The sequence below is a fragment of the Coenobita brevimanus genome, chromosome 86 (genome assembly GCF_032717465.1).
Source record: "Coenobita brevimanus isolate Jiangsu-jjx chromosome 86, ASM3271746v2, whole genome shotgun sequence".
NCBI classification, from domain to species: Eukaryota; Metazoa; Arthropoda; class Malacostraca; order Decapoda; family Coenobitidae; genus Coenobita; species Coenobita brevimanus.
In genome coordinates, this window is record NC_137039.1 from 3,523,828 (window position 1) to 3,549,316 (window position 25,489).

Genomic DNA, 25,489 nt, shown 5'->3' on the forward strand with positions numbered 1-25,489 from the left:
ATCGATATTAAAATGATATAGTAAGGCGAAAAGAGGATATTAATGGATTGTTTGGCAAATAAATAGCTAAGGAAGAGGTGCTACGGACCCGCCTCACCCGACGAGAATACGGACGTTTGAGGGAGCCATTAGTCCGACTGAGTAATCCATTCCTCATCTCCCATTTGCTCACTGTCTCTATGAATCGACAAATAAGAATTAATTATCATTCTACTGATGTGAAATATAGACGGTCAGCCAATGAGCCCCACCTACTGTAATTTCATTTATAATTTCTCTAACACAATTGCTACAGGTAATCAATGATAAAAACAACGAGTCAAGTGTATTCCGCTTTTACGAAGGCCTCACCATGAGGTTGGATTCCTTGGCATTTATACGACCCGGCATTTATAATTCTTCCATCACAACTTCTACATGCGAAAACAGTGATATAGACAACAAGTCATGTGTATGCCACTTTGACGAGGGCCTCAGCATGGGATTAGATTCCTTGGCATTAATAAATCCTCCATCACAACTGCCACATACAAAAACAGTGATATAAACAACGAGTCGAATGTATTCTACCTCGACGATGGCCTCACCATGGAGTTAAACTCCCTGGCATTTACAAATCCTCCATCACAACTATAAACAAAAATAATTGTATACACAACTAGTCAAATGTATTCCACTTTGACGTGTGCTCAGAATGGAGTTAGGTTCCCTGTCATGCTAAACCCTTACTGAGGACACGTCGTGGGCGGTCTCCGTGTCATGTAGGAGAGGGACAACACAGTGTGGCGTATATTACACCACAAAGTATTGTACCTCGCATTTCATCTACACACGTGGTTTCCTTCCCTCATGGCTTTTTCCACACCTTGTTCTTGGAAGTGGTGCCTAAACCAATCAGATTTGAATATTCAGGCAACCTAGGCTTACCGGTGCTCCACCCACCTCATTAGGGGGCTTAAAACTGAGCGGGCGACCTAGCTCCTTCTTCTTCCTACTCCCAACTTCACCTGGCTACTACCTGCCTTGCTCTCCGTCTCTTCTGGTAAAATCTGGCCACGTGGTACGACTTTACATGTATGATACACATAAGCACATCAGCCCAGCACTCCCGCTTCTTACTAAATTCATTACTCATATTTGTAGTCTGTAACTATTTTACCCATGTAATTGATCCACACATGCTGTAATGTAACGACCTTGTACTATCTTGAAATCATGCAGTAACTCCGTATTGTTCCTAGGCAATAATCACTCCCCTGTCTGTTTCTTCCCAGCACATTTGTGTTTATCTCTCCTTACCATTTGCCTTGGTGTAGCCCCTAGTAAAATATTCCCATAGCTAAAACGCTACAGTGGTGGCTTCCCAGAGTGTATAAAGAACATGGAGACCTTACCACATATCCGTCGATCCCTTCCTACATTCACGTACGATATTAACACGTGGTTTACACAAGTTGATGCCGCGTGGCCTGACGATACCAGTGATGACGACAAATTAAGAGCAGTTGTCTGCACTCTTCCATCTCAAGTAGCTGCCCTTGTACAGGACGTACTCCTGAAACCACCAACAGGGCAAAAGTATAAAACCCTGAAGGAGAGTTTGTTGCTGGCCCTGAGCAAATCAAAGCAGGCACTGCTAATGAAGCTGGATGCAATTTGCTCCCAACAGCAGCATCCTTCAGCCCTCATCGCCCACATTCAAGCCACTCTCACGGCAGCTGGGGCAACCCTATGATGACCTCCTCCAGCTCATTCCATCAGACTTCCAACTCCACCTAGCATCCCTGGCCCCTGGCACATCCCTTGCTGAGTTCATCGAGAGGGCAGACACTCTATACGAAACTCAACAGCATTATGCCAAACACCCAGTAAGTGCACACTCCTCTCTTTCCCCTATCATACCCCCAGTGCTACCCCTAGTGAAACAGTGGTGTCAGTGAACAGTGTTGCAAAAAAAAAAAACGGTTCCATGTCAGAGCTGTGTACCTTATTAGCAAAGTTAACAAATAGAATAGACGAGCTGGAAAGTAAAAAAAGTGGCTTCACCACTCAGACCTCCAGTGTTGCAATTCATCCCCCAGCCCCTCCATGTTCCAACAGTGTTCCCCCAGTGAATCGTGCTCATAATGCTAATCCCCAAACAGCAAGGGACAATTTCGTGTTGTGTACATATCACAAGTGCTTTGGCATGGCAGCCAGACGATGTGCACCACCCTGCATATTCACGGGAAATGCACATGGAGGGAGACAGTCCCAGCAGTGTGTCCTGCCACACACACCAAACGCCCTCCCAGGATCAGCACACCCAAAGCCACGACACGTTCCACTGGCTCCAGGGAACTACCGTGGGTTAAAGACGCCATCTCCAGCACAAAATCCTGCCTCTCCCCACGTGCTCTGAAAATCATCAGCAGCCGACACTGATGATCTCACTTGGCCTCAGATGTCATGAGTCTCGTTTGCTGCAGGTTGATTTATTTTATACAAGGATGAAGGAACCAATGGCTAGAGGTCCGCAAGACTGTTCCCTCTAAATAAAAAAATAAACGCAAGATAACAAAGAGCCAGATTCAATATCCGTTCAATTCGAGATGGTTGGATACACTGCGTTGAAAAGACTGGAGGTCATTCTTTCTTCTAGGTCCTCAGTTTCCCCTAGAACACGACCCTCAGTAGTCGGTTTGTATACAGGGCAAGGTAGGAACAAACTGAGCACACCAATCTGACTGAACGGAGGATCGATCTCGCGTTCTTCCTCGTGCATGTCTCATCCTCCAATACCAATGCACCATCGACTCCCCTAAAGACAAGAGATACACACTGGAGAGACTATGAGGAGGAGACAAGGGGAGGAGAAGACAAGGAGAGGAAGAGACAAGGGGAGGAAAGACAGTGGAGGAAAGAAAGTAGGGAACTGAATTAGGAGGGGAGGTAGGGGAGGACTGGCAGAGGAGAGAGAGAGAGAGAGAGGGGGGGGGAAGGGGAAAGTGAGAGAGCGAGCGGGGAAAGAAGAGGTGAAAGGCGTTTAAGAGGCTTTACTGGTGACGGAAAAACATAAAGGAAATCCTTCCCCCACCAACAAGTTCCTGAAGAATGTGTTTGGTTTTGTGGGGCGAAGGAAAATGGAAATCCTTTTTGTCTGTTGGTAATAATGATATAGAATTCAAGTGAAGGGTTTAAATAAATACTTCGTGACTTCAAAGAGATTATGAAAAGAGTTTTTTTTTTCTAAGTTCCAGTCTTCCACTAGAACAAAAGCAGTTCTCGGTGTTCCATCCAGGTTACCAGTTATTCCGGTGGTGAGCAGGGGAGAGGGAAACAAACTTTATCTGACAGTCCCACAGACATAAAAATCAACCTCGCGTTCTTTCACTTGCCGACCGGATGTGCTAACCAATGTACCACCGATATAAGGGAGACAAAGTTTATCTGACAGTCCCACCGGCATAAAACTCAACCTCTCGTTCATTCACTTGCTAACCGGATATGCTAACCAATGTATCACCGACCTAGAGGCCACTTGATTAAAGCTGACAGTAGGAAGATGTGACCGAGCCTCGTGAGTAAGAAGGTAAATTGTAAAACATGTCTATCTGGTTATCTATCTATTGCCAGACTTCTTAATCCAGTAAGGGGTGGCCACAAATAAATCGCCTCCATGTCACCCTGTCCCCCGCCATTTCGCTGCTCTGCTTCCAGCTCACACCCCCCTCTAAAGCATGTGACAACGAGAAAATGATAATGCCTGACCTTTCCCTATCATTGCCAACCACGCAATACAACGTGGGATGCAGGCTGAACACATATAAAAACAAGAAATGCAGTGCTCAGAGGGCGCATACCTCCACCAACACCAATACCTACTGCCTTTGATCTCCAGTCTTTCAAACGCAGTGTTTCCAGGTATCTCGAAATGAACGGATCTTGAATTTGGCTCTCTGTTATCTTGTTTTTTTTCTTTTTCTTGGAGGGAACAATTTGCGGCCTCCTGGCCTTTGGTTCCTTCTTCCTTGTACAAAAAAAAAAAAAAAATCAGATCACCACCAAAATTTACTCAACTCTTCACTGGCCCATGACCAACACATCCACAAACATTCATTAAAATCCATCCATAACTTTTTGAGGTATCTTGTAAACACACTCACACACACGCAAGGATGAATGCATTACTTCCGCCAGCGACAATAAAATTCCGCGCTTGCTTCCGCCTTCGCTCACTCGGCAATAATGGCAGCAATATCATAACACTCAGGCTCCTATAACGCACTCTCGCCTATAGAAGATCGCATGGTGTTAATGGAATTGAGTCCTACATGTAAAGTTATTCCCACCATGACACAGTTAAACCCTAGAGCAAGAATACGTTTTTTTTTTTTGTTCTCTCTCTCTCTCTCTCTCTCTCTCTCTCTCTCTCTCTCTCTCTCTCTCTCTCTCTCTCTCTCGAATACTGAGTTTTAGCAAGAAATTAACCCTGGAATATGATGCTAGTCATGAAGAAGTGCTGTGGAAAGAATGATGTAGAGCCACAGCAATCCTTTTCTGTCACTGCTGTGTGTGAAACAAGCTGCAAAAGGACGAAAATCTGAGCCAGGTTAGTGTGAAAGAAGTATATCATCCAGTTATCTTATATTCTTTCCGCACTTTTCTTAAAACACTTGACCTCGGGCGGGGAACACGCATACCGCGAGACCAACACGTTACTACTGAGCCACCGTGTGTCCGGGATAACACACGCTTTATTACAAGCGTACCAGTGTGTGAGTATTTCTGTAGTAAGGGTCAGTGGCAGTCCACTGTTACCGACAAGATCAAGACTCATATTTAATCAGCTGAGGAAACTTGCAAACACATTCTCTTCTTGTTTATTTGTTATTATGCTTGTGTGTTAATTAAGAAGCGTCTGTCGATAATAAGACTCATTAATAACATACAATAAAAAGAATAAGGTCTGATACGCAAAATAAATCGCTTAGAAAGAAGTGCTAGGAATCTTACAAGGCTGACGATGTTACGACCCAACGATGGCGAGATGCTGCAACGACCCAGGCCCCGAGATGTTAGGTGTGGATTTTTTGTATTTTAATTGTTTTTCCTTCCATTATTCATCTTCTGTAAAAAAATAATGTTGATTTACGTATTTCCACCTCATTTTCATTATTGCTAGAGAGACAGTTTGAAAATTATGATCGTACGCATTAATATATATAGTATGTTTGCAAAAATCTATATCGTTGCCAAATGCTGCAAACTGAACGTCGAGTGAGTCCACCGCGGCAACAGAAATGAAAGTATCATTGCTATGGAAAATAGAATAAAGTCAAAATATTCCAGTTTATACAATATGCAAATGGATGAGATGGAGGGATGGAATGGAGAAGTATATGAGAGAGGAGGGTGTGAGCTGGGAACAGGGCAGTGAAATGGCGGTGGACAGGGCGACATGGAGACGATTTGTTTGTGGCCATGCATTACGGGATTACGGCGTCTGGCAATAGATAGATAAAAAATCAAATATGAACCAACATGCGATAGACACATAATAGTGGTTGATATTAATATGCTTTTATGAATTACACTCATAAACTATATATAATTTTTAATATAAACTTTGCCTTCAGGAAAATAGATAGATAGATAGATAGATAGATAGACAGATAAATGTCACAGGCACACACGATGCAGAGAAACTTTAAGTTAATGGAAATATAATAGTGAATTTTACAAGAGTCACAACTAGGGTTGGAAAGGGTGGTAAGAAAATCCCTTCCTGGCGAGTCAGAATGAAAATGAACACTTGACTGACAACAATTAGACAGAGTAAAAAGGGCATAACCAGTGACTGACAAGAGACAGCAACAGGGGAGAGGGAGAGGGAGGAGGTAAGAGAGAGAGAGGGAGGAGGGAGAGGGAGAGGGAGAGAGGAGGTAAGAGAGTGCCGGAGAGAATGCAAAGCGACAGGAAACCAGGGAAGGCGGGAGAAAATTAAATAACAGAGAGACAGAGAGAGAGAGAGAGAGAGAGAAACTGGAGAGACAGAAGGGGAAAGAAAAGGGGAAGTGAGAAAGAGAGATAACATAGATGGAGAGAAAATGGATAGATAGAGAGGAAAGGGAAAGTAGTAGGGATGGAGACAACATTGATGGAGAGAAGATGTAGGGATGGAGGGAGGGAGAGATGGAGAGAAAGGAGAGGGAGGGAAAGTTGGGGAGAAACAGAGGGAGGGAGAGTTTATTTTGTAGCACAGAGTTCCCTCGAGTGTGTCACACATTGTCGGCACTATTTCTTGTACTAGGAGACAGCGATGGAGACAAGAGGGAGAGACAAGAGGTAGAGTGGGGTCGTAAAAAGAAGACGTAGACGGGAGAGGAGGAGAGAAGAAGGAGAGTGGGGAAGTAGGAGAAAAGTAGAGAGAAGAGACAGAGATAAGAGGAAGAGGGGAGAGGTGGAGAGAAGAGGTAGAAAGAAGAGGGGGAGAGAAGATATAAAGTGAGGTCGTAGAGAGAAGAGGTAGAGGGAAGAGGAAGAGAGACCAAGCAGAGGAAAGCAGTGGCGTATCCAGGATTTTTGCCAGGGGGGGCAGACACTTGGAATATTTCCCCAAAATCTGTCACCACAAACTTTCCTATATTTGATGTTTTATGTCATCGGAAATAAATTGACATCATTATTGTTGCATTTGTTGCAATGTCTGAAAGAAAAACTATCTTTTCCCCACATATTCACAGCTTTCTTGGAGTAACGTTAAGTAAATAGCTAATAATCCTTTCCGAGGAGAGTATATAAAAACAGTACATAATGTTACCATAGGTCTCCTCTTTCCTTAGAGAGCAAAAGGAAGCAATCTATCTATCTACTGCCAGACGCCATAATCTCGTAAGGGATGGCCATTTGACTTTGAATTATTTGTTTTGCGCGGAGGGGCACTAACCCTCCACCAATCCACTTGTTGACACGTAGGGAGCACGTATGGTTTGATTATATGGTTACCACCCAGCGATGTAAATGGTTACATGGCTTACAGGAATCCATTTGGTTTGTCAATCAATGTAAAGCCACCTGTAAAGGAAAGAAAAGCAATAAGAAGTGACAGGAAAGATGGGAGAAATAGGAAGAAAGGAGGGCAGGCACAGAAAACGAATCTATCTATCTATCTATCTATAGCCCGACGCCCTAATCCCGCAAAGGGTGGCCGCAGACAAAACGCCTCCAAGTCACTCTGTCACCCACCATTTGACTACCCTCCCCCCAACTCACACCCCCCTCCCTCATATACCTCTCAACTCCATCCCTTCACCTCATCCTCGGTCTACCCCTCCCTCTCCCTCCCTCCACCTCACCTACATACACCCTCTTAGTCAGTCTTTCATTCTCCATTCTCTCCACATGTCCAAACCACCTCAGTGTATTTCTCCTAATCTTCTCAACCACATCCACATCTACCCCACAACGTTCCTTCACTTCTTCATTCGTCAACCTGTCCCTCCACGTCACTCCACATGCTCCTCTCAAGTAACTCATTTCCACTGCTCTCACTCTTGACTTGTTCCCCTCTTGCAAGGTCCACGCCTCGCTTCCATACGTCAGGGTAGGGATCACAATACCATCATGCAGTGACTTCTTAACTTCCATACTCACCTCCCTATTTCTCATCACTGCTTTCAGTGTACCAACAACCTTCCTTCCCTGCTGTACCCTTTCACGTACTTCATCCCCCAAAGTTTCATCCTTACTCATCACACTACCCAAGTACTTGAATGCACTCACATTCTCCATATCCTCACCATCCAACCTCACTGCACACTCTGTGACTTCATTCCTCTCAAACACCATAACTTTACTTTTGTTTACATTAACTTTCAGCTTCCTCCTCCTACACACTGTCCCAAATTCATTCATCAAACCTTGCAACTCCCATTCATCTTCACTCAACAATACTGTATCATCAGCAAACAGCAACACAGGAAGCTTCCAAATCTCACCCTCATTCATTAGGGCCAGCCCCACATCCACTGCCCTACCTTACACCTCCTTTACAACCCCATCCATATATATATTAAACAGCCATGGAGACAAACCCGAGCTAAGCCCTGTATTGGACTATATAGCCCCGCTAGGGTTACAGGAGGGAGCTACCCCTCCCGGCACGGCAGCCCGGGCGAGGCTCGAACTTGCAATCCCCCGATCACAAGTCCAGCGCGCTACCACTGTGCTACGAACAATAAATTACAAGGCACTGGAATTTCCACAGCAAAGACAAGTCACTAGTATCATTGTTTATCATGGTCATTCTTGCAGATGGTATTATTATCGCTATATGCATGCTAACTTCAGTCCGTTCTACCTCAATTTTTTTTTTTTCTCGGTACCACAAATTTCTTGTGCACTTTTATTACTGAAAAAAGCATTGTCACACTATACTCTTAGCGCATCATTTACCTGCTGTCCTTATTTCTCTGTACATATTCGAATGTACAGCTATTTTGCGTAATGACGTACGAAATTATGATGAAATATACCACACGTCAGCACAACACCTACCATACGAGAGGCAAGGCCCCCATACTATCTGTTTATATTCGGAATTAAACCTTGTATTTTGATTGGCTGCTGGAAGAAAAATGGCTGAATGGATAAGCCGATGAAGACCCAAGATCTGGCGTGAGTGTCCCGAACACACACATTCCCACATTCGTGATACTATCGCAATTTTTTATTTTCCTTTGCGGTTCTCTCTCTCTCTCTCTCCCTCTCTCTCTCTCTCTCTCTCTCTCTTTCTCCACTTAGCACATATGTGTAAATTAAAATACGCTGCCGCAGCCAACCCCAGTCTGGTATTCTGTTTTGTACTACTGCTGTGGTGGTAGCCAAGAGAAATTCTGTTTTCCACTGCTTATTCTTTTAGTGTGATTCTCATTGGCTCAGGAGGGATGGTGCATACGTCAAGACTGACCTAAGTAAATACATCTGGTGGGATTAACCTGTCTTAATCCTTGACTCCTCTCTTAATCCTAGATTCAGTGACCACTCGACCTTCCCCGCTCAGCAGGGCATGATTTCCACATCACCTTTAGTGTGCTGTACTATATAGAAAGAATTTTTCCATTAAGGGAAAAAAAAGAAAAAAAAAAAGAAAAACGGAGTAAAGCTATTCATCTTGAAAATTCTCACCTAGAAAAGTGGGGGGGGTGGGGGACAAAAGACACTCTGTCCCCCAAGCTCCAGAAAGTAGGGGAAGGACACGTCCCTCTGTCCTCCACCCAAACGAGGCCCCTGGCACATATATCTGCTGACCTTCTAAAATGTAGTCTGAGGTGATCAAAGTGGCTTCATGCAGTTTTCAAAAATTCTGCTTGTTTCAGTTGTTTGTAACAATAATTGTGCAGTGTTTGTTGGCAACCGGCTGCAGGGTGAGAGGATATGGCTGCAGGGTGAGAGGATGTGGCTGCAGGGTGAGAGGATATGGCTGCAGGGTGAGAGGATATGGCTGCAGGGTGAGAGGATATGGCTGCAGGGTGAGAGGATGTGGCTGCAGGGTGAGAGGATATGGCTGCAGGGTGAGAGGATATGGCTGCAGGGTGAGAGGATATGGCTGCAGGGTGAGAGGATATGGCTGCAGGATGAGAGGATGTGGCTGAGGGGACAGGAAGGCCATTTTTACACCTCATCAACATTCAAGTGCAAAACATCATTAACCACATAATCTAAGGTGATAGGGGAAATTGTTAAGTTATACCTGATCATTTTTTCTCAAGGGTTTTATAATATTTAGTCTAGTTTTCAGTTTCAAAGGAAATTATTGTTCCCAGATAAATATTTTTGGAAACAGATAATGATGTTTAATATACCAGTGGTAAAATTAGGAAAACTGTATTGTCACACAAGCCCTATGCCGAAAATCCCTTACAGCATTTCCCCCAAATTTTCCCAGGGGGGCAAATTGCCCCCCCTGCCCCCCCCCAGTGGCTACGTGTATGGAGGAAAGGAATAGGGGAAAGTTTGAAAAGATTGGGTGAGAGATATAAGCAAGAGAGAGAGAGGAAGAAGAAGGCGATACAGAGAACAGGGGGAGAGGTAAAAGAGGTTGAGAGGTGGTAAAGAGGTGCGAGGAGGAAGGAAATAAGCTACAGGAGAGAGAGAGAGAGAGAGAGAGAGAGAGAGAGAGAGAGGGAGAATCATTACTAACAGTGAGGTGATGGAGAGAGGAGGCAGGGACAAAACAAGTTGGAGGGAGGAGGTGGAGGGGAGAGAAATGGAAGGTAGAGAGAGGGATAGGGTATACTGTAGGTTGAGGGCGATGGAGGGAGGAAAGCAGAGGCAGAAGGAGTGAGAGAAGGTAGAGAAAGCAAGGGGGGGGGGAGGAGCAGCGGAAAAATGATACAAGTCGGTTGGTGAAGCAGCGAAATATATCCGAGTAAAACTTAACCTAGAGCCAACCACTCGCTTCATCTTTACAGGGAAGCTAAAAACTTTACTCCTTTCACTCTAACTTGGCCTAAAATTACCATCTCTCCATCTTGAATTCTGAATTGTAACAAGTGATTGGCATTAGAATACAATGCTAATCACGAACAAGTGCTATAGAAAGTGGTGTAGAGTCATAGCACTGTTTTTCCGTCACAGAGAGAGAGAGAGAGAGAGAGAGAGAGAGAGAGAGAGAGAGAGAGAGAGAGAGAGAGAGAGAGAGAGAGAGAGAGAGAGAGAGAGAGAGAGAGAGAGAGAGAGAGAGAGAGAGAGAGAGAGAGAGAGAGAGAGAGAGAAGGAACCACACCTGGAAAGACACCCAGGAAATAAACATAGTGGTAGATAGATAGAGATAACAAATAGGTACACACACACACACACACACACACACACACACACACACACACACACACTCAGGAAATGAGGAACTATGCAGACTGTGGCAAGCCTTGAGCTGTATTCATAAACTCTCCTAAGCTTAAGCTGCATATGAGATTGTTTATGTATACGCTAATTTTCACACATAATGCCTTCTAACACTTCTGTATCAAATTAAAGCGAATGTTTACGTGAGAAAATGTAAAAAATAAAGAGAGTAAGGGTATTAGTTAATTCTTGCAATGTGTTTGGTCTGTGAATTGGTTAGGACGCTTTATAAATATGAGCTCTGGTTTCAGAGAGAGAGAGAGAGAGAGAGAGAGAGAGAGAGAGAGAGGGGGGGGAGGGGGTAATGGAGAGAGGAAAGCGGAGAGATGAGGGGACAGGATGAGGACTGCAGGGATGAGAGGAAGGGAGGGGGGTGGTAAGGTGAGGGGAAAAGTGAAGGATGGAAGGGTGAAGGGAAGGTGAGGGAGGGGAATGGAAGAGAAGGAGGGAGGGAGAGGAAAGGGGAGTGGGTGAGTTGAAACGGAAGAAAGGAAGGAGGAAGAAATAAGGAAGTGAGAGAGGGGAGGAGTAAAGGGAGAGGAATGGAGATGGAGGGAGAGAGGAGTGAATGGAGAGGGAGAACATAATGAAGAAGCGAGGAGAGTGGCTGAAGAGAGGGAGAAAGGAAGGGATGGAGGAGTGAGGGAAGGAGGTAAGTGGATGATGAGAGGGAAAGAGAAGGCTATAGAGGTAAGGAAAGTGGGTGAGGGGAAGGGGAAGGGGTAGGGAGAAGTGAAGGGTGTGAGGGTAGAGGATAGGGAAGAGAAGGGAGGGACGCGGAAGACTTATGATGATGCTTTCCTGACAACTCATGAATATGTTTGCTCAAGATTTCTCCCGAGACTCCTACTCTGAGGATATGTGTGGCGGGGTGGTGTGGCAAAGAGGCCACACACACACACACACACACACACACACACACACACACACACACACACACACACACACACACACACACACACACACACACACACACACACACACACACACACACACACACACACACACACACACACACACACACACACACACACACACACACACACACACACACACACACACACACACACACACACACACACACACACACACACACACACACACACACACACACACACACACACACACACACACACACACACACACACACACACACACACACACACACACACACACACACACACACACACACACACACACACACACACACACACACACACACACACACACACACACACACACACACACACACACACACACACACACACACACACACACACACACACACACACACACACACACACACACACACACACACACACACACACACACACACACACACACACACACACACACACACACACACACACACACACACACACACACACACACACACACACACACACACACACACACACACACACACACACACACACACACACACACACACACACACACACACACACACACACACACACACACACACACACACACACACACACACACACACACACACACACACACACACACACACACACACACACACACACACACACACACACACACACACACACACACACACACACACACACACACACACACACACACACACACACACACACACACACACACACACACACACACACACACACACACACACACACACACACACACACACACACACACACACACACACACACACACACACACACACACACACACACACACACACACACACACACACACACACACACACACACACACACACACACACACACACACACACACACACACACACACACACACACACACACACACACACACACACACACACACACACACACACACACACACACACACACACACACACACACACACACACACACACACACACACACACACACACACACACACACACACACACACACACACACACACACACACACACACACACACACACACACACACACACACACACACACACACACACACACACACACACACACACACACACACACACACACACACACACACACACACACACACACACACACACACACACACACACACACACACACACACACACACACACACACACACACACACACACACACACACACACACACACACACACACACACACACACACACACACACACACACACACACACACACACACACACACACACACACACACACACACACACACACACACACACACACACACACACACACACACACACACACACACACACACACACACACACACACACACACACACACACACACACACACACACACACACACACACACACACACACACACACACACACACACCTGGCAGCAGCAGAAATATACTAAAAAAATTATGGCGCTTGCTGACCTAGAGTTGAAATTCTTTTGATTCCGTTGGTTTATCTTCTTCCACAAACTATGAGAGAGAGAGAGAGAGAGAGAGAGAGAGAGAGTGCGATAAAGCTTAAATCTAAACTTTGACCAAAACATAAACAGAGAAACCAAAGTAAAAACATGTATGTCTCCTCAACAATAAGGTTTCTAAGGTTTCAGGTGTTCTCAGAGTAACAGCAACGCCAGCATTAGAAACAAGAGATATAATAAGAAGAATGATTTGACACGTGTGCTTTTACAAGTGTCGCTTTTTAATAACGGAGATCACCGGAGTCGAGGGAGAGATATACCAATAATAATGATACTGACAGGTATGCTTTTACAGGTGTCCCTTTTTAATTAGTTACGAAGATCACCTGAGTCGAGGAAGAGATATAACAATAATAATAATTTTGACACCTATGCTTTTATAGGTCTGGCCTCTTAATTAGTTACGGAGATCACCTGAGCCCAGTTCACAATGACACAGTGCAAATAATGGTAAGGGAATATAACTTCTTACACCCAGGAATACTGGCGACATCTTGCATTCTTTCCCATCTAGGTATAAACATGGATGTCAAGATAAGCTAAGAAGATTTAAAGCCTTCGATCTTTGCATCATATTTACTGCAGCTTCCTTGAATATATAATTGATTTCCAGATAAAGGTAAATGTTCCTGTACAACTATACTCTTTTCACTCTAACTTGGCCTAAAATTACCATCTCGCTGAAATGATGACTTGTAGCAATGGATTAACACAAGGATATGGCGCTAGTCACGAAGAAGTGCTATGGAAATGGTGCAGAGCCACGGTATTTTCTTTTTCTGTCGAGTCGTGTGAAATACTGTAAGTGGCAAAATGACACAAATTTGGGTAAAAAAAAAAATCGCTTGGAAGGAATACAGTACAGTACCTGTAGGTGGTCGGGTCATGTGGAGAGAAAAAAGAATGAGAGACTGACTAGGAGAGTGTATGTGAGTGGGGAAGAATAGATGAGAAGGAGAGGGAGACAGCGGATGAGATGGAGGGATGGAGTGAAGAATAAAAATAAGGGTGTTGTGAGTTGGAGGGAAGGCGGCCTGATGGTAGAGGATAAGATGACGTGGATGTGACTTGTTTGTGGCCACCCCTTCCGGGATGAAGGCGTTTGGCTATAGAGAGATAGAAAGATAGACATATTGTAGATAGACAGATAGATAGAGATAGACATATAGATATAGATAGATACAGTTGAAAAATAGATAGATAGATTTAGAGACAAAATAATTTGAATCTGAAGAAAAGGCTGTTGGTAATAACTGCATTATCATCTGGACGAACAAAATTAAGATTACAATATTTACGAAAGAAAAAAACACTAAATTTTCAGAAATGTTCGTCCCTCTCAGAAAATAGATTTTATGTGGTGCGTGGCTAAAAAATGTGAGATAGATTCTTTTTTTTTTTTAGATATATATAGAAAGATTTCTCCTTCACAATCCGATCGCTCTTCCCGGAAATAATATGATAAATGGGAAATTCTTTTATGGATCTCGATATTGAGGGTCGTGGCTGGGTCGTCAGGTCTCTTGGTCGTGGTTGGCAGGTTAGGTTGGATCAGGCCATCTCAGGTCAGCTTAGTTCCGGTTACGCTTGGTGGCATTAGATTAGGCTAGGTTTGGTGACGTTAGGTTGGATTAGCTTTGTTACGTTGTCAAGTTACGTTACATCACAAGTTAGGGTAGATTAGGCTAGGTTTGGTGACGTTAGGCCAGCTTACTTGACACAAGACTATGTTAGATTCAGCTGCGTTAGGTGGCGCTAGTTTACATTAAATCTTGTGACGTTAGGTTAGGTTAGGTTAAATGAAGTGGGCTTGACAGATCTCCCAGTCCACAGGCTTCAAGTAAGTTAGGTCAAGTGGGCTTCACAGACCTATCAGTCCACAAGGTATTAGATTAGGTCAGGTTAGATTAGGTTAGGTTAGGGCAGGTGAGGTTAGATTGGGTCAGGTTAGGTCAGATGTGGTTAGGTGGGGTAAACAGATCTCTATTTATATGTTCTTATACATGGCACCTCAGGGTCACAAATCACTGAGGTTGTCTTGCATTAAAGCCACAAGTAAGTAAATAAAGGATTAATTAAATAATATAAAACAAATACAGTGTAGGATTTAGCCCTTGAAAGAAAAATAAAGAAAAAGAAGGAAGAGATGGAAAAGAGTAATTGGCTTTAAGAGGTTATGTCAGTAGATTGCAAGAAGATCAATTAATGTCCCATTTTAACTGTTTTCTAGGTCACAGTCTTCCCCTAGAATACAACTCAGGGTACTTGATGTTACTACCAGGTCCCTAACTGTACTGCTGGGCTGACAGAGACGAGAGAGAAGCAAACTGTACCAACGGCTTGATCTCGGGTTCTGTCAGTTGAGGGCTGGATGTGCTAACCAATACACTAACGTCTGTCCTTAGATTAACAGGTCATAAGTTTATATACTGAATTTAATGGACCTTTTTCTTAAATCATTAACCCCTTCATTCCGAGGATGCAATTGCCATTTTTGTTTAAATTCAGGTACATATATTGTAGACGATTCTTTCCTTATTTAGGGAGAGTTTTCAAGTGGTCAGATAGATAGATAGACAGGTAGATAGATAGAGATACAGACAGGCCCACATACAGACAGACAGAAGACATGAATTAATAGATAGATAGACAGATACAGACAGACAAAGAGATATGGTGTTAACAGTGACACAGTGTGCATAAATAGAAAGATGAGTACTGAGGGGTAATAAGTAGAATAAATCGTGTACTCGGAGGTGTTACGAAATAACCAAAGCCAAACAGGAGCGACAGGTCAGCGGCTTTACAGGTCTATCTATCTATTGCCAGACGCCTCAATCCCGTTTGGGGTGGCCACAAACAAATCGCCTCCAAGTCGCCCTGTCCCCCGCCATTTCACTGCCCTGCTCCCAACTCACACCCCCCTCTCTCATATACCTCTCCACCCCATCCCTCCATCTCATCCTTGGCTTCCCCCTCCCTCTTCCACCCTCCACCTTACTCATATACACTCTCTTCGTCAGTCTTTCACCCTCCATCCTCTCCACATGGCCAAACCACCTCAGTGTGTTCCTCACAACGCTTCCTATCACATCCACATCCACACCACAACGCTCCTTTATATCCTCATTCGTCAGCCTGTCTCTCCACGTGACTCCACAGGCTCCTCTTAAATAACTCATTTCCACTGCTCTCACTCTTGACTTGTGTCCTTCCAACAATGTCCAAGCTTCACTTCCGTATGTTAGAGTTGGTATCACAATACTGTCATGTAGTAACTTTTTTACTTCCATGCTCACTTCCCTGTTTCTTATCACTGCTTTCAAGGAACCAGCAACCTTTCTTCCCTGCTGTACCCTTTCAAGCACTTCACCCTCCAAACCTCCATCCTTACTCATCACACTACCCAAATACTTAAACGTACTCACATTTTCCAATTCCTCACCATCCAACCTCGCTGTACATTCACTGACTTCACCTCTCTCAAAGACAGGTCATTAAATTTTATCATCTCATAAATATTTACTCTCTCTCTCTCTCTCTCTCTCTCTATCTATCTATCTATTTGTTCTCTGTCTATCTATCTATCTATCTATCAATTTCCTGGGTGTGTTTCCAGGTGTGGTTCCATCTCTCTCTCTCTCTGTCTCTCTATTTGTCAATCTGTCTGTCTGTCTCTCTCTCTGCCCACCTATCTATCTCTCTATCTCTATAGTAGCGAGGGAGCTAAATAAATCCACATCAAAATCTTTCCTCCTCCTCCGCATCATCATCCGAACCTCCTTTCCCACGCTAGGGCAGGGTGAGGAGTAGCAATGTCCAGACAGCCCAGGTTTGTCCAGTCCAATGGGCCACGCTTCCATTCACTCATCATTCAAGCCCCCGGAATAAAATCCCATGGGGAATGCAGAAATAATCCCAAAATCCCGCCAGGGGTTGAAAGGGTTAAGCGCTGTGATTCGAATCGAACCCATGAGGCAACTGGGGATTACTCTCTCGTGTAAAATCCCGCCGATGGTGAAGGTCGGGCTCCTATGACCCACGGATTTTGATGTTACGTTCGCCCCCGGCCCCCTTACGCTGCAGAAGGGTGATATGGGAATGATGATTATGCTGATATGGCTGGTTGACCCCATACATCACTAGGATGTTATTTTGTCTCGTATATACTGTTAACTGTACAATTACCCTCTCTGGTCACTATCCACACACACACACACACACACACACACACACACACACACACACACACACACACACACACACACACACACACACACACACACACAATGCAAAGGTGCAGCAGTAGTGAGGCGTACCCTAATGGGTACCATTCCACTGACTCTCTCTCTCTCTCTCTCTCTCTCTGCACCTGCTACCAGCTTCAAATAATCCTTCAGGGGATGTGGGTCAGTGGCGGACCATGAGGAGTGGTTTAGGGAGTCTGAAACATGTCTATTTATCCGTCTGTATACCTTTTATCTATCTATCCATCTGTCTGTCTGTGTCTGTATCTATTTGCCCATCCATCTATCCACCTGTCTATCAGAGAAGAATGACAAAAATGATACACGACGTCCGGAACCTGTCATATGAAGACAGACTGAAAAGACTAAGTCTGCATTCGCTAGAGAGGCGTAGAGTAAGGGGAGACTTAATTGAGGTGTTTAAGTGGATGAATGGTATAAATAAGGGAGATATTAGCAAGGTACTGAAAGTGAGCATACAGGATAGAACTAGAAATAATGGTTTCAAACTGGACAAATTCCGTTTCACTAAGGAAATAGGTAGAAATTGGTTTGGTAATAGAGTAGTAGACGAATGGAATAAGCTACCTAGTAAAGTAGTTGCTGCCTCTTCCATTGAGAGTTTCAAGCATAGGCTAGATAAGCATATGACTAATAAGGGGTGCATATAGAAAAAAAAAAAATCTTATAACCAATACTAATTCATAATTTTTCCTTTTCAGGTTACACTGTGATAGTCTCTATTCTCCTTTCACACTTTCCTGTAAAATGTCCATGTCAATTTTTCTATACTGCGTGGTGTTCTTTCTGACTTTTTCCTGCCGGCTTCGGCTGGAGGGTTTGGAGGGCGGGGGAGAGCCTTCTTCTTTGCTATCCTTATCTCATTCTAGTAGTTCAGTTACTCTTCTAGGAGCTGCCTAGCATGGGCCAACCGGCCTACTGCAGTTATCCTCTCTTCTTATGTTCTTATGTTCTTATACGTAGCACGTTAGGGAAAAAATACACCAGTTAGCTTAAATTTCCACCTTAGAGACTCGGATATTCCCTTATATACACAGCACAAGTAGGCTGCATTCTGTGTGTGTGTGTGTGTGTGTGTGTGTGTGTGTGTGTGTAACCTCTTCGCTTCCATTTTTATCTGTTCTGTATTTTCCCAAATCGTGAGAGGAAGAAATTTCTGGCTATTTTTAGAGATAGCTCACACGTTAACTCCAATAGGTAACCATAAATTATTGACAAGGAAGGAGCAACGTATGAGTTCCATTTTCCTCTTGTGTAAATTTTGCTTTAGCGATGGGGCTTCAAGGGACGTGGCAAAACAGTTTACCCCCTTTTGTGAACTCCTGGATCCGCCTCTGGGCTATATTCCCAAAACTTACATGTCGTGAAGGAGTAGAGAGAAAACTGAGATTTTGATGGTAATTCTTGAGGCGTGTGACGGAGACGGGACATTGCTGACCTCCACTCTGCTAACTCAGTTCTGTAGCCTGCTGACTCAGCTCTGCAATTCTGCTGACTCAACTCTCTAACGCTGCCTCTCCACTCCCTAACGCTGCTGTCTCCACTCTCTAACGCCGCTGACTCCACTCTGTAATCCTGCTGACTCCACTCTATAAAGCTGCTGTCTCCATTCTCCAGCACTGGTGTCTCTACTCTGTAATGTTGCTGTCTCCACTCGTAACGCTGCTGTCTCCACTTCGTAACTCTTGATAGAAATGGATCGAATCTTTATTGAGGCTTCTTGAGAGACAGAGAGGAATTAGATTTTTTTCCCCGCCTTCTCACGGCTAGATTTCCAACCCTTCAACCCGAGGATGCATTTTGAGGCTCGTTCTTGCAGTCGTCCTGGTAATTTAACATACATGGAATTTATCATAGTGAATGGATTTATTAAAGCTATATCTATAACCCCCCCCCAAAAAAAAAAAAAGGTAATCTCCCCTGGTGTGAATACAATCGCTGAATTTTCAACAGAGAAGACTCTTTTATACTCTTTCATACTTGATACAACAGACATCCTATCATCACTCTCCGAAGACACACACACACACACACACACACACACACACACACACACACACACACACACACACCATTTCTCTCTCTTTCTCTCTCTCAACATATTCGTCACACAATCCAACATTTCATACTTCCCTCACGCTCCTGGAGGCTACACACTTCTTTATCACACTCAGCTTTTTCAAACACTATGCCATCTCTCACGGATACACTTCACATACACCCTCCTCACGCTCACGACAGATCATATACACCCACACTCCTGTCAACAGTCTACCCCTTCACCCATCACTCTCCTACAATGCACCAACGCACATAATACACGCTCTCTCAACATACACCTTATCAACACTAACACCACATCCCCCACACTCCTATCTCCTCCCACACTAACAACTACACCCAACACATCCCTCACACTCAAACACACACCCTACCCACACCCACGTCACTCCTGCCATCTCCCCCACACTCCACCACAACACCCTACACACATCCCTAACTAACATACACCCAACCCACACCCACGCCACTCCGTCTACTCTCCCACACTCCCCCACAACACACCATACTCAGATCTCCCAGACAGAATTCCATTCCTCTTCCTCCCTCGGCTCTATACCCCATCCCGCCGTGAGGGAAAGTGTGCCTCATAAAACCTTTGCCTCTTCCAGCAGACACTTTTATCACACGAGACGATCATCCAGGGCGTGGGTGTTTTAAACGGTTGCCTTGGGACTGTCTTCAGGCAGGGACGAGGCCTTGGGATGTGTGTGATAAACAGAGCTAACGGAGATGAGTACAGAGGAAGGACAGGAGATTGAGGGAGATAAGAAAGGTAGAAGGTAGATGAAAAGACGGGAAAGCTAATGAAGGTTGATTTTAAAGAGGAAGAGATTGGAATGACAAGGAAAGATGGTGAACTTTTGGAGGAAGATGGTGGAGAGAGATATAGGAGGACTGGAAAGAGGAGAAAACGAGACCAGGGAAGAAAGAGTACAGCATAAAGTAGATGGAATACAAGGGTTAGATTAATAAAGGCTGAAATTAGAAGACGGGAGATAGGAAAGTTATGACAAAAGATGGGATAATAAAAATATTTGTATTTGTAAAACGAAAGGGAGAAAAGAGTATTAAGGTAGGCTGGGTGCTTCTTTTGCTGGTATCGATCGAAGGTATGTAGAGAATTCGTATTACTGAAGGTGGGAAAAATAAGAAAAATGAAAAGAATAAGGAAAGGTAGAAGGAATAGACAAATGAGAGCGAAAGCGAGGAGAAGGCACTGTGTAGAAAAATTTGTGTTATCCTTGTCAGTGTCAGTCAGAATTCTGTAGAGTTCAGAAGAGGGGAAAATAAGAGAAATGAGTAAAGAAAGGAGGAAAAGAAGGAAGATGAAAGAGGAAAGGAAACGTAGTGTGGGGAAGGAGAAGGATTGCAAGGGAGACGAGAGTAAGATAAATCGTGATAAGACTTGTGAGAGGAGATTGCGTTTGGGGAAAAGGGAAAGATAATGATGTGAGCGAATGCAGTTTGAGAGAATCAGTTCAAGAGATGGCAGGAGAGAGATGAAAAGCCCCCCCCCAAAAAAAAAAAAAATCAAGAGACTCTTAGAAATATCGTGTAAATTCAGACAAGTACTGAACACTAGACAAAAAAAAATCTCTGTGCACACTTCACACTAGACCAAAAAAATCTCTGCGCACACTTCACACTGGGCAAATCTCTATGCACACTTCACACTAGGCAAATCTCTATGCACACTTCACACTGGGCAAATCTCTATGCACACTTCACACTAGGCAAATCTCTATGCACACTTCACACTAGGCAAATCTCTATGCACACTTCACACTGGGCAAATCTCTATGCACACTTCACACTGGGCAAATCTCTATGCACACTTCACACTGGGCAAATCTCTATGCACACTTCACACTAGGCAAATCTCTATGCACACTTCACACTAGGCAAATCTCTATGCACACTTCACACTGGGCAAATCTCTATGCACACTTCACACTGGGCAAATCTCTGTGCACACTTCACACTGGGCAAATCTCTATGCACACTTCACACTGGGCAAATCTCTATGCACACTTCACACTGGACAAATCTCTATGCACACTTCACACTGGACAAATCTCTATGCACACTTCACACTGGGCAAATCTCTGTGCACACTTCACACTGGGCAAATCTCTGTGCACACTTCACACTGGACAAATCTCTGTGCACACTTCACACTGGGCAAATCTCTATGCACACTTCACACTGGGCAAATCTCTATGCACACTTCACACTGGGCAAATCTCTATGCACACTTCACACTGGGCAAATCTCTGTGCACACTTCACACTGGACAAATCTAACATCACAGGAGATGATTGTCACTTACTGGCTGATGATTCACCCTGCTTTCATGAAGATGCATTATATCGCTTGCATGCTGCATTTCAGTCACTATTGTCATTATATATATTTTGGTGGTAACAAGTCGATCATCTCAGGTCATCACGAGCTATACTGATCATTTATCATTACATGGGTGGATCCAACACCATAGTTTCCGACCCTGCACATATACAGAATACATCTTTTATTGATACTCATATTTATTTCTCTCACACAAACCATCCTTCCTGACAAATGCTACTTAGTTGACTTAGAGTAAGGGGATGCCGAACCCTCATTACTTCGGACAATGATATGGGCAGCACCTCAAAAAAAATTCAGGATCCACCTCAGCATCACCTCTCTTCTGCGCGATACTTTTTGGAGCTAGAGAACACTGTCAAAAAGGAATGTCAGTTTAGTGATGGATGGCTTCACACTGGGCGCTGGACTGAGAGCGTCCTATCCCACGGCAAGTATTTCTGAATGGATCGTGTACTTGTCTTTATTTTGTTGTATACTCTTCCTTCATCGTGTATTGATAACAACAGCTTGTGTACATGTTTATGACAAGTTTGGGAAGATTATTTTGCCCAGCTTTCAAAATGTAAAAAAAGTAAAAAAGCTCAGACTAGCTTCTTTTTTTTTTCTTTTCTCTCCATTTCTCCCTCCTTCCTTCTCTCTCTCTCTCTCTCTCTCTCTCTCTCTCTCTCTCTCTCTCTCTCTCTCTCTCTCTCTCACTGCAGCCAGCTACCACATCACAACCCCATCATTCACGTAACATGATTATATATCGCATCAGGAGGCTTTGTGAAGGAAATGAAGACGAAAATAAAGAAAATCATGCGTGTCTTCCCCCTGTCTTTAATAATCTTGAATATTCTTAGTTCTCTTCCTTGTCCCTCTCACTCCTTCCACCCTTCCCCTTTCTCTTACCTCCTTACTCTTTCTTCCTTCCCCTCGCCCACTTCCCCTCTCATTCTCTCAACCTCTCTCTCTCTCTCTCTCTCTCTCTCTCTAACTTCTTCCTTTCCCTCCTCTCCCCTCCTCACTCATTCTTCCCTCGTTTCCCCGTCCCTTCCCACTCACCCCTTCACTTCTTTCCCTTCGCTTACAGCCCCTCTCATTCTCACATCTTCCCTCTTCCCCCCTCCCTTTAACTTCTTCCTTTCCCTCCCCTCCCCTCCTCTCTCCTCATTTCCCTTCCTCTTCTCCCCTTTCCCTTTTCCTCACCTCCTCCCCTTCCCCTTCCTCTAAGCTCAAGTCCTGTCTCTTTCTTCTCTTGTCTTTCCCCACCTCCATTCCTTTCCCTATCATTCCTGTGCACTTCGCAATTCATCATCGTTTCTACTCACCTCCTCATCTCTCCAGTCATTCTTTTCCTCCTCTCTCCTTTCTATCCTCTCTTCCCTTCTCTCTCCACCTTTCTTCCTTCTTCCTTACCTTCCTTTTCGTTCCCCTTCCTTTACCCTGGCCCGTATTCTCGTCCGTTGAGCAAGCTTCCTAACACATCTTCTGTAGCGATTTATTGTTGGATATCGCTGGTTAATATTCTTTTGTACATCATTTATACAGAGTATGAAGGTATTGGAAGGATTTACGTAACACAGAAGAGGACAGTAAAGTGCATTAAGTAACCTAAATCGCTTAGGAGAACGTGTTAGGGAGCTTCCTTAACTGGTGAGAATGCCTGTCCGAATCAAACCTTCTCACCTCTCCTCTCTTACCTAAACCTCTCCCTCTTCCCATTCCTCTTTTTCTCTTCTTACCTCCTTCCCCTCGCCATCTCCTTCCTTAATCTCTCTCCTCCTCATCTTCCTTCCCTTCCTTCTCTCCGTACCTCCATCTCCCCTCTTCTCTTTACGTCCTTCCCTCCTTACCTCCTTTCCTCCTTCTCTTCTCACCTCCTTTCCTCCTTCTCTCTTTCCCTCCTTCTCTCCTTATCTTCTTCCCTCCTTCTCTCTTTTCATCTTTCCCTCCTTCCCTCCTTCTCTTCTTCCCTCCTTTCCTCCATCTCTCCACCCCTCCCCTCCATTCCTAAGGATATTACAAGCAGTGTACAAGGTCTCCATCGCTGCCCTTTTGCCTTCGTCTCTGGCCTTCCATTTTTTTCTTTCCCTCGATAGATAGATAGATGGGTTGATAGATAGATAGATAGATAGAGATAAACAGATAGATAGATCAAGATAAACAGATAGATTGAGATAAATTGATTGATAGAAATATATAGAGAGACATCGATGGAGATAGACAGATAGATAGATACATACATGGATAAAATTGATAGGGAGATAAACTGATAGATAGACAGATAAAGAAAATGGATCAATATATAGATATACACAAATTAATACATAAATACATTAGATAGATAGATACACAGACAGATAGATAGATATACATAGATTTCTTTCCTGCCTCTCTCCCTCGTCAATTATAGGCCAAAATCAGCCTAACTGGGATGGTGAAAGACTTAATGAGCTTAATGACCTCGTTGGCCCCTAATTGGCCTGTTAGTATTGTTAAAGTACCTGGAGAAGGACAGTAAAGGTAATTAATTTTAGCTGTGGCTTTGTTAGGCGCGATTTTAGTTTCTCTGTTATACATAGGCGTGTTTTGTTGTGCTTTAGACTGATAGATAGATAGATGGATAAATAGATAGACAGGTAGACAGATAGACAGATATATAGATCCCATTGGAGCCCAGTGTCCAGAGTATTGGACAGAACTGGGAATTTTCAAATCTTAATAAAGTAGGGAACCCCCGGGTAGGGACCTATGAGCTTCGCGACTATGAGCCGATAGGCGGAGGGCGGTACGCTTAGTGCCCTCCCAGTGCAGTGCCTCGCCCAGCAGCCCTGGGATCCAATGGTATATATCAATAGACAGATTGATTGATTGATAGACGGATACAGATAGATAGGTAGATAAGTAGATAGATAGATAGACAGACTGATAGAAAGATAGGTAACTGGATAGACATATAGACAGATAGAGACAGATAGATAGGCAGATAGATAGATATGTAGGCAGGCAGACAGATAGATAGATAGGCAGATAGATAGACGGATAAATATAGATAAAAAGACAAGCAGACGTATAGATATTTGTGTGTGTGTGTGTGTGTGTGTGTGTGTGTGTGTGTGTGTGTATCTGTCTGTCTGTCTGTCTGTCTGTCTTCTGTGCGCGCATTCAATATAAAAATATAGTCTACATCACCCCAACTTTAATCCTAAAACTATTCACTACTCCAGCTTGGAATCGAACTCGCGTCCTTTCAAACAGCAGACCGTCCCCCTAACCACTACCCTCCCTGGCGGTGAGACAGTTATGTGTTTTGTTTTAAGTCCATCTCTTCTCTCGTTCCATTGTTCCTATAGTGCGTTCATCACAACTTGGCAATGGTTTTCGTCCTTTCGTCGTTTATTTCCCGTAGCTCAGTGATTCTCAAAGTATGGGTCGCGAGAGGAATTTTGATGGGTCGCAGAGACATAGAATAGCCCTAAT